The following is a 14,329-nucleotide window of genomic DNA, read 5'->3' as shown; positions in this document are numbered from 1 at the left end:
CACTCCCTATAGCCTTGTTTGAACACTGAATGAAATCTGATCAGCTGCTAATTATAGTTCATTAGAATATATACCAGACAAAACAATGGAAAAATGTAAGAAGTGAAATCCTGATAAACAACTGCTTTGCCAAGAAATGTTATGCTTGGATTAGATTTTTTTAAAACAGGCTCCAGTATAAAAAATGACAAAATGCATGTGTTCTTTATCTCATTTAATCATCCATTTTGTAGCTAATTTCCTAAAAAAAAAGCCTTGGAGTATAATTGCTAATCTATAGACCTCAGGATTCACAGATAATTGCTGCACCATTAAGGGAGACTATCAGGAATTTACTGTGTGGGGAAATCACATTCAAATCCACATGGTTCACAAATTTGTCACAATAAAACATATTAAAAATGGAACCGCCGTGAACAGCCCAGATCCACAGACCTAGGAAAGACAAGTTCAATCTGAAACCTGTTGAATGAGGAAGCAGCAAGCAGATCCATCTCCAACAAAAGGATACTACATCCTCCAGCAGAAAAGAGTAAAAATCAACAGAAAAATTTAACCCCCTGACCTTCCAAACAGCTGATTCCTATCTGCCTGTTAATTTGAGGAATGAAAGGCAGGCAACAAAAATCCGGTTTTCAAAAGCTCCATTTTCAGTGTCTGGTCCTGGACACATGCACCAACATTTTATGATATGCCCTACTCCTAGTTCTGGACTAGACAAAGCCAGAGATGTATTACAGGGGGTTCCTTGTGTTAGCCTGGGAGAATGCCTTTAGATCTTTTCCTCCGACCACATATCCGCTTCATCACAAGACCGCCTACTTCCACCACTGTAACATCGCCCATCTCCGCCCCTGCCTCAGCTCATCTGCTGCTGAAACCCTCATCCATGCCTTTGTAGCCTCTCAACTTGGCTATTCTAATACTCTCCTGGCCGGCCTCCCATTTTCCACCCTCCATAACTTGAGCTCATCCAAAACTCTGCTGCCCGTATCCTAACTCGCACCAAATCCCATTCTCCCATCACCTACCGACCGACATTCGCTGACCTACACTGGCTCCCGGTCCAGTAACGCCCAGACCTGGAACACCCTCAGTCCAGGAACGCCTCAATTTTAAAATTCTCATCCTTGTTTTCAAAGCCCCCCATGGCCTCGCTCCTCCCTATCTCCATAACCTCTTCCAGCCCTCCAACCCTCAGAGATCTCTTCGCTCCTCCATTTCTGGCTTCTTGCGCATCCCCAATTTGAATCGCTCCACCATTGGTGGCCGTGCCTTCAGTTACCTAGGTCCTAAGCTCTGGAATTCCCTCCCTAAACCTCTCTGTCTCTCTACCTCTCTCTCTTCTAAGATGCTCCTTAAAACCTATCTCTTTGACCAAGCTTTTGGTCATCTGTCCCAATATCTCCCTATGTGGCTCAGTGACAAATTTTGCTTGATCGCTCCTGTGAAGCGCTTTGGGACATCTTACGACTTTAAAGGCGCTATATAAATGCAAGTTGTTGTTGTTGTTGTGGTGGTGGTCCAGCCAGGTCTAGCCACGAATGGCTAGACCAGTTGTCCACCATAAACATTCAAATCTGCATCCTTTGGACTTAAGGGAGCACAGCAGGTGGAACAACCAGGGTGGGAGAGAGTAAGAGTTTTACTGGAGACAAGGGGATCAAAGGTGGAGGTGAGGGTGTGATTGAGGAGATTGGTAGCTGCAGAAGTATTGTGGCGAATGATTTGAAAATGTCTTTGTAAGTGACTGGGGGAAGAGTTTTGTCCAGTGGCGGACACAGAAGTGGGGTTGGAAGGGGGCAGTGGAATGTGAGTGATAGGGAATACAAGGAAGTGATTAGAGATGGCCTTATCTGTGATGGGCTTAGAGAGGTCACGTGAGATAGCAAGGTTGAGGGAGTGGCCGTGAATGTGGGTAGGAGAATTTATATGGAGGGAAAGGTTAGGGGAGGACAGCACAGCAGTGAACTCAGGAGAGTGGGCAAAGCGAGTTTAGATGGAGGTTGAAATCACTAAGGACGAGAAGTCACTCGGTGCAGAAGTTGAGAGAGGAAAGCAGTGAGGACATCTCAGTGAGAAACTTGACATGGGTGGATGGTAGAAAACGAGGATTTTCAAGGAGAGGCGAGAGGGATGGAACAAGGTGAGGTGCTCAAGAAGAAGGTGCCAAAGGAATAAGGGGACACACCAAGGTGAGATTTGGTGATAAAGACCACACCATCACTACAGAGTTTAGGCAGGGCAGGTGATGGAAGGTATAGCCAGGCGGGGAGGCTTCAGTAAGGGGGAAGGTGTCATCACCAGTAAGCCAAGTTTCTGTCAAGGCAATTATCCACAATAAGGTCATGGATGGAGATGCGGCGAGAAGCGGTGATTGTTGATCCGCTGGTGAAGTCCAAGGGTCAGCAATGGGAAGGTTGAAGAATGACTGCAGATGTCCAGAAACTTGTATAATTCCTGGAGATTGTGGGAGAGTAGGATGGACAAGTTGGGCTTGCTGCTCCTAAGGAAGCAGCGACGAGAGCCTTGATGGGCCCGTTGGGGAAGCTGTGGGCTTATCCAAGGAGTCAAGCCTGGGATGGTGGCAGGAGAGTAGTGAGGACGAGGAGTAGTGAAGGGTTGGGGTAGGGATTTCACATTCATGAAATTTCAACAGGGTCCCACTCAAAAGCATTAGTTTTGTTAGTCATAGCCTCAAGCACTTGAAGTTACTACTGTTACTAAATTTTTTAAAAATTCGTTCACGGGATGTGGGCGTCGCTGGCAAGGCCGGCATTTATTGCCCATCCCTAATTGCCCTCGAGAAGATGGTGGTGAGCCGCCTTCTTCAACCGCTGCAGTCCGTGTGGTGACGGTTCTCCCACAGTGCTGTTAGGAAGGGAGTTCCAGGATTTTGACCCAGCGACAATGAAGGAACGGCGATATATTTCCAAGTCGGGATGGTGTGTGACTTGGAGGGGAACGTGCAGGTGGTGTTGTTCCCATGCGCCTGCTGCCCTTGTCCTTCTAGGTGGTAGAGGTCGCGGGTTTGGGAGGTGCTGTCGAAGAAGCCTTGGCGAGTTGCTGCAGTGCATCCTGTGGATGGTGCACACTGCAGCCACAGTGCGCCGGTGGTGAAGGGAGTGAATGTTTAGGGTGGTGGATGGGGTGCCAATCAAGCGGGCTGCTTTATCTTGGATGGTGTCGAGCTTCTTGAGTGTTGTTGGAGCTGCACTCATCCAGGCAAATGGAGAGTATTCCATCACACTCCTGACTTGTGCCTTGTAGATGGTGGAAAGGCTTTGGGGAGTCAGGAGGTGAGTCACTCGCTGCAGAATACCCAGCCTCTGACCTGCTCTCGTAGCCACAGTATTTATATGGCTGGTCCAGTTAAGTTTCTGGTCAATGGTGACCCCCAGGATGTTGATGGTGAGGGATTCGGCGATGGTAATGCCGTTGAATGTCAAGGGGAGGTGGTTAGACTCTCTCTTGTTGGAGATGGTCATTGCCTGGCACTTATCTGGCGCAAATGTTACTTGCCACTTATAAGCCCAAGCCTGGATGTTGTCCAGGTCTTGCTGCATGCAGGCTCGGACTGCTTCATTATCTGAGGGGTTGCGAATGGAACTGAACACTGTGCAGTCATCAGCGAACATCCCCATTTCTGACCTTATGATGGAGGGAAGGTCATTGATGAAGCAGCTGAAGATGGTTGGGCCTAGGACACTGCCCTGAGGAACTCCTGCAGCAATGCCCTGGGGCTGAGATGATTGGCCTCCAACAACCACTACCATCTTCCTTTGTGCTAGGTATGACTCCAGCCACTGGAGAGTTTTCCCCCTGATTCCCATTGACTTCAATTTTACTAGGGCTCCTTGGTGCCACACTCGGTCAAATGCTGCCTTGATGTCAAGGGCAGTCACTCTCACCTCACCTCTGGAATTCAGCTCTTTTGTCCATGTTTGGACCAAGGCTGTAATGAGGTCTGGAGCCGAGTGGTCCTGGCGGAACCCAAACTGAGCATCGGTGAGCAGGTTATTGGTGAGTAAGTGCCACTTGATAGCACTGTCGACGACACCTTCCATCACTTTGCTGATGATTGAGAGTAGACTGATGGGGCGGTAATTGGCCGGATTGTATTTGTCCTGCTTTTTGTGGACAGGACATACCTGGGCAATTTTCCACATTGTCGGGTGGATGCCAGTGTTGTAGCTGTACTGGAACAGCTTGGCTAAAGGCGCAGCTAGTTCTGGAGCACAAGTCTTCAGAACTACAGCTGGGATGTTGTCGGGGCCCATAGCCTTTGCTGTATCCAGTGCACTTAGCCGTTTCTTGATATCACGTGGAGTGAATCGAATTGGCCGAAGACTGGCTTCCGTGATGGTGGGGATATCGGGAGGAGGCTGAGATGGATCATCCACTCGGCACTTCTGGCTGAAGATGGTTGCAAACGCTTCGGCCTTGTCTTTTGCACTCACGTGCTGGACTCCGCCATCATTGAGAATGGGGATGTTTGCAGCGCCTCCTCCTCCCGTTAGTTGTTTAATTGTCCACCACCATTCACGACTGGATGTGGCAGGACTGCAGAGCTTTGATCTGATCCGTTGGTTGTGGAATCGCTTAGCTCTGTCTATAGCATGTTGCTTCCGCTGTTTAGCATGCATGTAGTCCTGAGTTGTAGCTTCACCAGGTTGGCACCTCATTTTTAGGTACGCCTGGTGCTGCTCCTGGCATGCTCTTCTACACTCCTCATTGAACCAGGGTTGATCCCCTGGCTTGTTGGTAATGGTAGAGTGAGGAATATGCCGGGCCATGAGGTTACAGATTGTGCTGGAATACAATTCTGCTGCTGCTGATGGCCCACAGCGCCTCATGGATGCCCAGTTTTGATCTGCTCGATCTGTTCTGAATCTATCCCATTTAGCACGGTGGTAGTGCCACACAACACGTTGGATGGTGTCCTCAGTGCGAAGACGGGATTTCATCTCCACGAGGACTGTGCGGTGGTCACTCCTACCAATACTGTCATGGACAGATGCATTTGCGACAGGTAGATTGGTGAGGACGAGGTCAAGTAAGTTTTTCCCTCGTGTTGGTTCGCTCACCACCTGCCGCAGGCCCAGTCTAGCAGCTATGTCCTTCAGGACTCGGACAGCTCGGTCAGTAGTGGTGCTACCGAGCCACTCTTGGTGATGGACATTGAAGTCCCCCACCCAGAGTACATTTTGTGCCCTTGCTACCCTCAGTGCTTCCTCCAAGTGGTATTCAACATGGAGGAGGACTGATTCATCAGCTGAGGGAGGACGGTAGGTGGTAATCAGCAGGAGGTTTCCTTGCCCATGTTTGACCTGATGCCATGAGATTTCATGGGGTCCAGAGTCAATGTTGAGGACTCCCAGGGCCACTCCCTCCTGACTGTATATCACTGTACCGCCACCTCTGGTGGGTCTGTCCTGCCGGTGGGACAGGACATACCCAGGGATGGTGATGGAAGAGTCTGGGACGTTGGCTGAAAGATATGATTCTGTGAGTATGGCTATGTCAGGCTGTTGCTTGACTAGTCTGTGGGACAGCTCTCCCAATTTTGGCACAAGTCCCCAGATGTTAGTAAGGAGGACCTTGCAGGGTCGACTGGGCTTGGTGTTTTGCCGTTGTCGTGTCCGGTGCCTAGTGGTCTGATGCCGGGTGGTCCGTCCGGTTTTATTCTTATTATGACTTTTCGTAGCGAGATTTTACAACTGAGTGGCTTGCTAGGCCATTTCAGAGGGCAATTAAGAATCAACCACATTGCTGTGGGTCTGGAGTCACATATAGGCCAGACCGGGTAAGGGCGGCAGGCTTCCTTCCCTTAAGGACATTAGTGAACCAGATGGGTTTTTACGATAATCCGGTAGTTTCATGGCCATCATTACTGATACTAGTATTTTAATTCCAGATTTTTATTTAATTAATTGAATTTAATTAATTAATTGAATTTAAATTCGCCAGCTGCCGTGGCGGGATTTGAACTCATGACTCTGGATTTTAGTCCAGGCCGCTGGATTACTAGCCCAGTAACATAACCACTATGCTACCGTACCCTTGCATCTGGACTTTTAAGAAATGCATTGGGTTGAGGAACTCATTAACATATTATAACAGCAGAAACTATTTTCAGCATGGTGTGCCCAAAAGAATGGGGTGCACCTTGTGGCTATTGTGTGTGTCAGTGCAAGCTTACTTGAACAAATAAAATTTAAGAATTCAGTTAATCTCATTTCACTCCAATCAAAGAGAAGTTGCCATCTTCAATGATGCCTCAATTCATAAATGCACCACCCAGTAAACCAGGAAAGCCCCAGAACCTGGTCAGGGCTGAATTAATCTCACCCTGGGCAGTAATAGTACCTACCATTGGACTCTGTGTCCCAGCAAGAATTCCTACTCTTGCTCACTATCTACGACTACTGCTGGATAGCATGCATGTGTGGATGGTGGTTGAGAAAAGGGTTGGGATTACATGCTTAGATGCCGACTTATTCAAAATACTTGAATGGCTCCCAATGCCTGTGGAAACTCTACCACAGCATGAGTTAGCACCTTCTGAAGAGGATGGAAGGAGAATAAACTGTAGGAGAGTGTTCTTTTTTAAAAAAAAGAAACAAGATTTAAAATTATGTGTTAGTAAACCACTCAATTTGTGGGAAACAACCCTGCCAACCAAAGCGTGTTCTTGGAGACACAATCAATCACTGTATCTAATCCCAGAGGATTCAGGAGGCACATGATAGAAATAGCACATTGCACATCCTCACGCTGTCCCAAAACACATCATAGCCAATGAAGTAATTTTGAAGTGTCGTCACTGCTGTAACAAAGGTAAACACGGCAGACAATTTGCGTACAGCAAGGTCTTACAAACATCAGATAAATGACCAAATAATCTGTTTTGGTGGCATTGGCCAGGACACTGGGAGAACTCTGCCACGGGATCTTTCATGGCCACTTGAGGGGGTATACGGGCCCTCAGTTTAAAGTCATCCAAAAGACGGCACCTCGGACAGTGCAGCCCTCCCTCAGTACTGCACTAAAGTGCCAACCTAGGTTGTGTGTACAACTCGCTGGAAAGGAACTTGAACCCATAACCCTCTTGACTCAGATGAGAGACTACTACCACTGAACCAAGGCTGACACTTCAGTTTACAATCTCCAGGAACTGGACATCAGCAGTCGTTCTTCATACATTGATGATTAGTGATGGGTAAAAAAATTGGTTCCAAACATCTTTAACTTGTGACTTTAATAATTAGTATTTTACTGCTGGTATTGTAGCACAAAAGTTAAACTCCTCCCACCAACATTTACACAGAAGCTAGTAACTGTGAGGTAGCACAGTTATGCTGCAATCAGTAGCAGTTTTGACGTTTGCCTCCTGTGATTGGGAATGGAACAGAGGGATGGCAAAGGAAAGGATTGTGTGTGTCTGGAAAGAAGGGCTGCACAACCTCTGTTCCATATATAAGCAGGTGTGTTTTATTTAAGAGAAGCTCTTGGATTCTTGTTTAAAGATAAATCATAATTGAAAGTAATTAAAAATTGAATCATCCCACAAGTGCTTTGCATTTCTAAGAGACCAACCATGGACGCTGCCATAGATATGGCTTGCTAGTTCGAATGATCAGGTATCATCCGATGTGCTTTTTGAACATAACTAACTCGTCCACCCTGTGAGAAAGTATTCTCCACTCAGCATTTTCCCCAACGATACAGTTTGGATTGGAAACTTCCCCATGGGGAAAATCACAGCTGTGCACAAAAATAACATATTTTAACAAAACAGGTTTGAATTCCAGACTTGACCAACTTTCACATTGTGGTGATTTGCTGATTGCAGCAGGGACATGGAGTGTAGCTGAGTGCCTCGGAAACTGATGGCTTGACAAAACAGACAGGCAGTGAGGATTAAAGCAACGTTAAAGCAAATTAAATAAGAGTAGCTCACAGACAACCAGAGGGAGCAGTGTGGAGGTTAAAGGATTTCCCTTTTTAAAGATGTAGTTTAATTAGTACATCAGTAGCAAGACAGATAATGAGTACTTCTGATAACCACTGGAGACAGAGCCAACAGGTTCTTGTTAAGACAACAGAAAACTGTTTTGAATCATTTAGAGCTCACTGCAGCTATAAAACTGAAGAAAACAGGCTACAACGAAGCAAAGTTTACAGGAGAGATGTGGCAAAAGAGCAGAGAGACGATGGGGTGGAACGTGCCAGAAGGACCACAACAGGTTATCACCAGGAAATTGTGTTTCTTTAGTAACATTTATTCAGTGATTTGTTGCATCTTTTACATTGTTACCAGTCAAGTCAGTTACAACAATATCTGTTCACCTTTAGGACATAGCGTTGAATCCAGCTCAAACTGATGAGCTGGAAATGCCTTTTTACTCAACTGTAAGAGTGTTGAGAGAAATGAGTTTGGGCTCCCAGCTCAGTTCCTTGTGGGCGACAGTCCAAAGCACAAATCTGCCTGCAATATGACACTAAATTGGCAGTCTCACTAAGAGACTACAAAGATGGTAGGAATTGGAGGTATCCTTGTGACACTGGTTGGTAATTGGTTGGGAGGTGGGAGGTAGGAGATAGAGTGGGGATAAAGGGAACATTCTCTGATTGGCAGAATGTGACAAGTGATTTTCCCCAAGGATCTATCTGTACTGGGGCCTCAGCTTTTCACCATATATATATATCAATGACTTGGATGAAGGAATAGAGAGTTGTAGAACCAAGTTTTCAGATGATACTAAGTTAGGAGGCAGTAAGTTGTGTAGATGTGATCAGGAAGTTACAAAGAAACAGACAGACCAGGCGAGTTGACAAAACTGAGGCAGATGGAGTTCAATGTGGAGAAGTGCAAGATCACCTACCCACTTTGGAACCGAGAAAAACAAATCAGAATATTTTCTTAATAGCAAAAGATTAGGAATTGGGAATTGTGTCCATGTACACAAATCACTACAAACTAGCACACAGATACAAATTGCTAATGGAATGCTGGCCTTTATCTCGAGGGGGCTGCAATACAAAGGGGAGAAATTTAGTGCTTCAGTTGAACAGAGCCTTGGTCAGACCCCATCTGGAGTACTGCATTCAGTTTTGGGCACTGCAACTCAGCAAAGATATTGGCCTTGGAGGGGGTGCAGCACAGATTCATCAGAATGATTCCGGGTACTTAAAGGGTTAAATTATGACAACAGGTTGCATAAACTTGGCTTGTAATCCCTCGAGTTTATACGGTTGAGGGGTAATCTAATTGAGATGTTCAAAATGATAAAGGGATTCAATAGGGAAGATACAGAGACACTATTTCATCTGGTAGGGGAATCCAGAACGAGAGGGCATAGTCTTAAAATTAGCGGTAGGTCATTCAGGAGTGAAATCAGGAAACACTTTTTCACACAAAGGATAATGGAAATCTGGAACTCTCTCCCCCAAAAGGCTGTGGATGCTGGATCAATTGAAATTTTCAAGACTGAGATCGATAGATTTTGTGAGGTAAGGGTGTCGACAGATATGGAGCGAAGGAGTTGAGGTACAGATCAACCATGATCTAATTGAATGGCAGAACAGGCTCGAGGGGATGAATGTCCCACTCCTGTTCCTATGATCCGGAACAGTCGTACTGATGTAAGTAGATTTATATTCAACATATTGTTAGGACAGAGTAACAGAAGCTTTACACTGCAGAAACTATGCCACTGTTTGACCTGGGAATGCCAGGAGTGGAAAAATGTTCCATTGATCTTTGAAGGAGGAACATAATATCCAAAAAAAAATTATAAATGATAAGAACAAAAAAAGTTCATAATTCTTGTCATTTTTTTGAAACAAAGATGATGTAATTTTAAAAAATAGTGAGTACTGATGAATTTAGGAGTTTCTGAGGGTGATGAGGTATAAGTGCTGAATAATAATAGCATAAGCAGCCTGGGTAATAACATTACATCCTCACATCTTCAGTCAGGCTCAAGAATTCCTCCCAAAAACTTCACTGTGAATTCATCAGAACTCGGCCTTACATGAGATAAAGGATATTAAATTATTCACATTTCCCCCACCCCCAGTTTGATTTGATGCCAAGACTCCCTATTTAAAAACTGAAACTTCAGGATTATCAGATTTCATTACAATACATCAAACACTTGGTGATTGCCAGTGGAAGGAAGTCTTTGTGGCCAGTCCTAAGAGCAGCTGAAATTTCCCAGCTAGCAGCCGATAGAATATTAGGCAATGCTTCCTGTCCAGCCTATAGGTCATGCAAACCTCCACATTCTTGACATCACAAGTAAATAAGAACTCAAGATGTAACGAACGGAACAAACACTCTAAAAATCACTTCTCACTGATGAAAATCTGAGTGCCTCCTTTGGAGGCTCACTGTTTGGCATTTACCATGCAAACAAAAAATTTCTGCAACAAACAGCAGAGGCAATTGTATCAGGTGAGAGGGAACATTACTCCTGTTGACAAGCTCCTGGTTATTTGTGTCAAAAGTATTCTGTACACTTCATATTATGAAGCATTTATTTTTAACCAATGTTTATTGCTATCAGTGCAATGGTTCCGTGGAAATGCCATAAATACCAGGCCACAAATCTGCAGCCAGAAATTCTAAGATGGGAATTTTCCCTGTCCCTTGCCTTAAGTCACACAACATCCCTGGCACAGCAAAGTAGGAATTTAGTGCTAAAAAGATAAATCATAGAATTTGAATTAAATGACTGAATTAAGAATAGATTGTATGTTGGGGGTGGGGGGGGGGGGGAAATCAAAAAGAGAAAGAGTCCAGGTGACCCTCCCTCTGACATTTTCCCTCCCCACCTGTGGCCGAGTCCCTGACCACCACATAACACCTCCCCACGACAGCACAGCTGGGATCAATAACTCGAGGTCTGGAGAATCACATGTGCAAGCCCACACCAAGTTACAACAACTTGCATTTATATGTGCCATTAACACAGAAAAATGCCCCAAGTCGCTTCACCAGAGGCGCATTCAAAAAAAGGACGCTGCGCTAAAGAAAGGTATTAGGAGGGATGACCAAAACCGTGGTCAAAGATATGGGTGTTAGAAAGGGCCTTGGAGTTGGAGAGCGGGGGGGGGGGGGGGGGGCGGAGGCGGAATTCCAAAGCGTGGGACCTAGGCGTCTGAAAGCACGCAAGCCAATGGTGGGGCAAAGCGTGGATAATTAAGAGGCCAGAGTCAGAGGCATGGAGAGTGCGGCAGTGGGATTGTTGGGCTGGACTAAACTGGGATCACTTGGGATAGCACAACCCCTTATTTTAACTCCATCTCCTCCTCTGCCTGATTCTGATACCGAAACTTTAGCAAAACTTTTCATAGAGCTAAGATTTCTTTCTCTAATCCATTTTCATGTTTTGCATTCTCTGTAGCAGAATGTTTTTCATCTGCAGTTCATTTTTTCTATTTCTAGCTCCCTCTCTTTAGTTAGGGACCTATCTCCTTCACTTTTCTCCATTTACAGCTTGAAAAAGTAAAAGATTAAAACCATTTTTCCCCCCACAGTCAAAAATTCCTTTTTGTTCAGATTTTATTTATTTCTCTTCATTATAGTGCTTTTCCTTCTTTCTGTTCTATTTCACACATTTTCAGTTTCAGCTCAGGATATTCAGCATTGTGCCAGTGCCAGCTCCACAGTGGAGCTATCACTCTCATCTTATTTTCTTTCTTTCTCCAAATTCCTCTTCAAGAATGCATCAAAAATGTCTTTTAATCTCCTCCTTTATGCTAGATTTACATAGAACTACACAGAAATTACAACCAATCGGTGTTGGCATTTATCCACCACACAAGTAGCCCATATCCCTTTAACTACCCATTTAACCTATGCTTAAACATTGACATGGTCTCTGCTTCAATCACTAATCTGGTAGTGCATTCCACAGACTCTCAACCCTCTGTGTAAAAAAGTTTTCCTGCTTTCTATCCTAAATCTCTTAACATTTAATCTTGCATCTCATTCTAGATCCCTTCATCATTGGAAACAGTTTGTTTCTATGTCCCATCCCTTTATAATTTTTTTTTAAACACCTCAATCAAATCCCCCTGTAATCTATCTTCCAACGAAAACAGCCCCAAATTTTCAAGATGTGGAGATGCCGGTGATGGAATTTGTCAACCCCAAATTTTCAAGCCATTCTTTGTATATGTATTTCCTTACACCAGGCAGCCAGTGGTGAATCTGCACTGTACCCTCTCTATTGCCTCATCATCCTTCCTATAGCGTGGAGCCCAAAACTGCACACAGACTCCAACTGAGGTTTTATAGAGATTCACTATCACATCTACACTTTATATTCTAAACCTCATCATGAAACCCAATATACCAGTGTTTTTTTCTAAAATGACCTTATCCACTTGAGACGATGTTTTTATTGTCTTATGAACCTGAACTCACCCAACACCACCCCCCCCTTCCCCATCATTTATTTTTACCAAAATGTACCATCTCACATTTACTGACATTAAATTCCACCTGGCACTATTCTGCCCATTCTACCATCTTATCAGTATCCCCTTACAGTATCCTTTGGTCCACAGAATTATTTTCTATTTGGTGGTATTTTGATATTGTCTGCAAACTTGGACACCACTCCCTCTAGCCTTATATCTAAATCGTTGATGTACAGTGAACAGGAGCAGTCGCAGAACAGAACCCTGTGGGACACTGCTACCTGCTTCCATTCACTTTTATCCTTCTCTGTTCTTGTGAATGCAGTCCTAGTTTTCAAAAACTCTCATCTGAATCACTCCCTTGAACTTTGCCTGTTCTGCTCCTGCCACTTCTGGCTCCTCAGCTCTTCATTTAAATTTTCCAAGTGCTCTTTTTACTTTCTGGGACTCTCTTCCTCCAAAAGGCTGGGATGCCGGGTCAATTGAAATTTTCAAGACTGAGATTGATAAATTTTTGTTAGATAAGGGTGTGAAGGGATACTAAGGTACAGAACCACAATGATCTAATTAAATGGCAGAACAGGCTTGAGGGGCTAAATGGCCTCATCCTGCTCTTTCACTGAAGTGTTAGAAGAATACCACACACAAATACAGCTCTGCAGTGCAACCACCTGACTGTTAGGGACCTGACCCACTGATAGCACTAAGAATTTACCCCATCACCAAGTGGAAGCCTCTATATAGCAATGCTGCCAGTTCATGACTGGATGAGTGTCTTTATTATGGAATTATTTCTGGTGACACCACGATGGATCTGTTAGCCCCTCTCATGGTACAATAGTGAGAGCCACTGCTCCTTTTTCTCTCCACCAAGAACCAGATGCAAATGCACCCCGTGGATTCATAACATACCCAAAACCTCAGACACCCAAAAACTGCAACTACCGGAGCTGCTTCCCACATTATCCTGAATATTTGCAGCACTGTTTCAAATCTCATTTTATTTCCATCTGTTGTTTCTCATTGAGAGCCACATTTCATCTTGTGCCAACTCTTCGCCCATCCAATTTCCTTTTATACTTCCAACTCGACCTTTTGATCCAAACAAGATATATGCACTGATGTCCTGGCTATTCACCTTTGCTCTCCTGAATTGTTCCACTGGATTTCCTGTGGCTAAAAACATTCTCAACTTCATCTCACAAGATTCAGATGCTGGCTTTAATCGCTCGATTGATACTTCAGAATTTTGCATTTTTTTTGGCTACTAATCAGGAAGGCTCTTAACGCACAGCCCTTCGCCGTTTTGAACAATGTCAAACAACTCTAAAATTCACCTAATCTCTTAGACTTTGTCCTCACCTCCATTCTTAATTCTTGAACAGTATCTGCTTTATCATTGCAGGGCTCTTCTGACCAGTCACATATTTGCCTCTTGCAAAATACCCTGGAATAAATCACAACGTAAGCCAGTCCCATCTCATCTGACATTACAGGTCAGCCAAATGTATGCCTTCGAGAATTCTTTAATGCTTCTCTCTCGTCCAACTGCTGCATTCACTCTTCTGATCCTTCTATCTGTGTCAGTAAAGTGACGTTATTCTAGCTGCACGAAAAGTTTCATAACTCACTCACCCACTTCTATCAGATCTGGTACTTGTATCTTCATTCCTATGTTTAGTCACATCCGCTTTTCTCCAAATTTTTGGAAATTTAAATTTAAAAAATCAATAACAATCCTCAGCAATACAAAACTGAGTGTTAACATGGTAATAGGCTCTCCTGTCCAGCCTCCATTCTTCCACTCTCCGTAAACTTGAGCTCATCCGAAACTCTGCTGCCCGTATCCTAACTCGCACCAAGTCCCGTTCTCCCATCACCCTGTGCTCACTGA

At 44.6% G+C, this 14,329-nt stretch overlaps 1 protein-coding gene across 2 annotated transcripts in view; it reads right to left on the bottom strand.

Annotated features, from left to right (window-relative positions):
* Positions 1-13,961, bottom strand: part of smad10a (SMAD family member 10a) — an 84,681-nt gene extending 70,720 nt beyond the window's left edge. Inside the window, exon 1 of one of the 2 annotated variants that reach the window (XM_067975806.1) lies at positions 13,798-13,961. The gene's annotated coding sequence lies outside the window, so the exon portion shown is untranslated. The remainder of the gene's footprint in view (positions 1-13,797) is intronic. The other variant, XM_067975808.1, reaches the window with a different exon arrangement.
* Positions 13,962-14,329: the final 368 nt, after the last annotated feature.

Source organism: Heptranchias perlo, chromosome 44 (assembly GCF_035084215.1).
Source record: "Heptranchias perlo isolate sHepPer1 chromosome 44, sHepPer1.hap1, whole genome shotgun sequence".
NCBI classification, from domain to species: domain Eukaryota; kingdom Metazoa; phylum Chordata; class Chondrichthyes; order Hexanchiformes; family Hexanchidae; genus Heptranchias; species Heptranchias perlo.
Note: the sequence above shows the minus strand (reverse complement) of the source record. Positions and strands in the feature narration are given on the sequence as shown.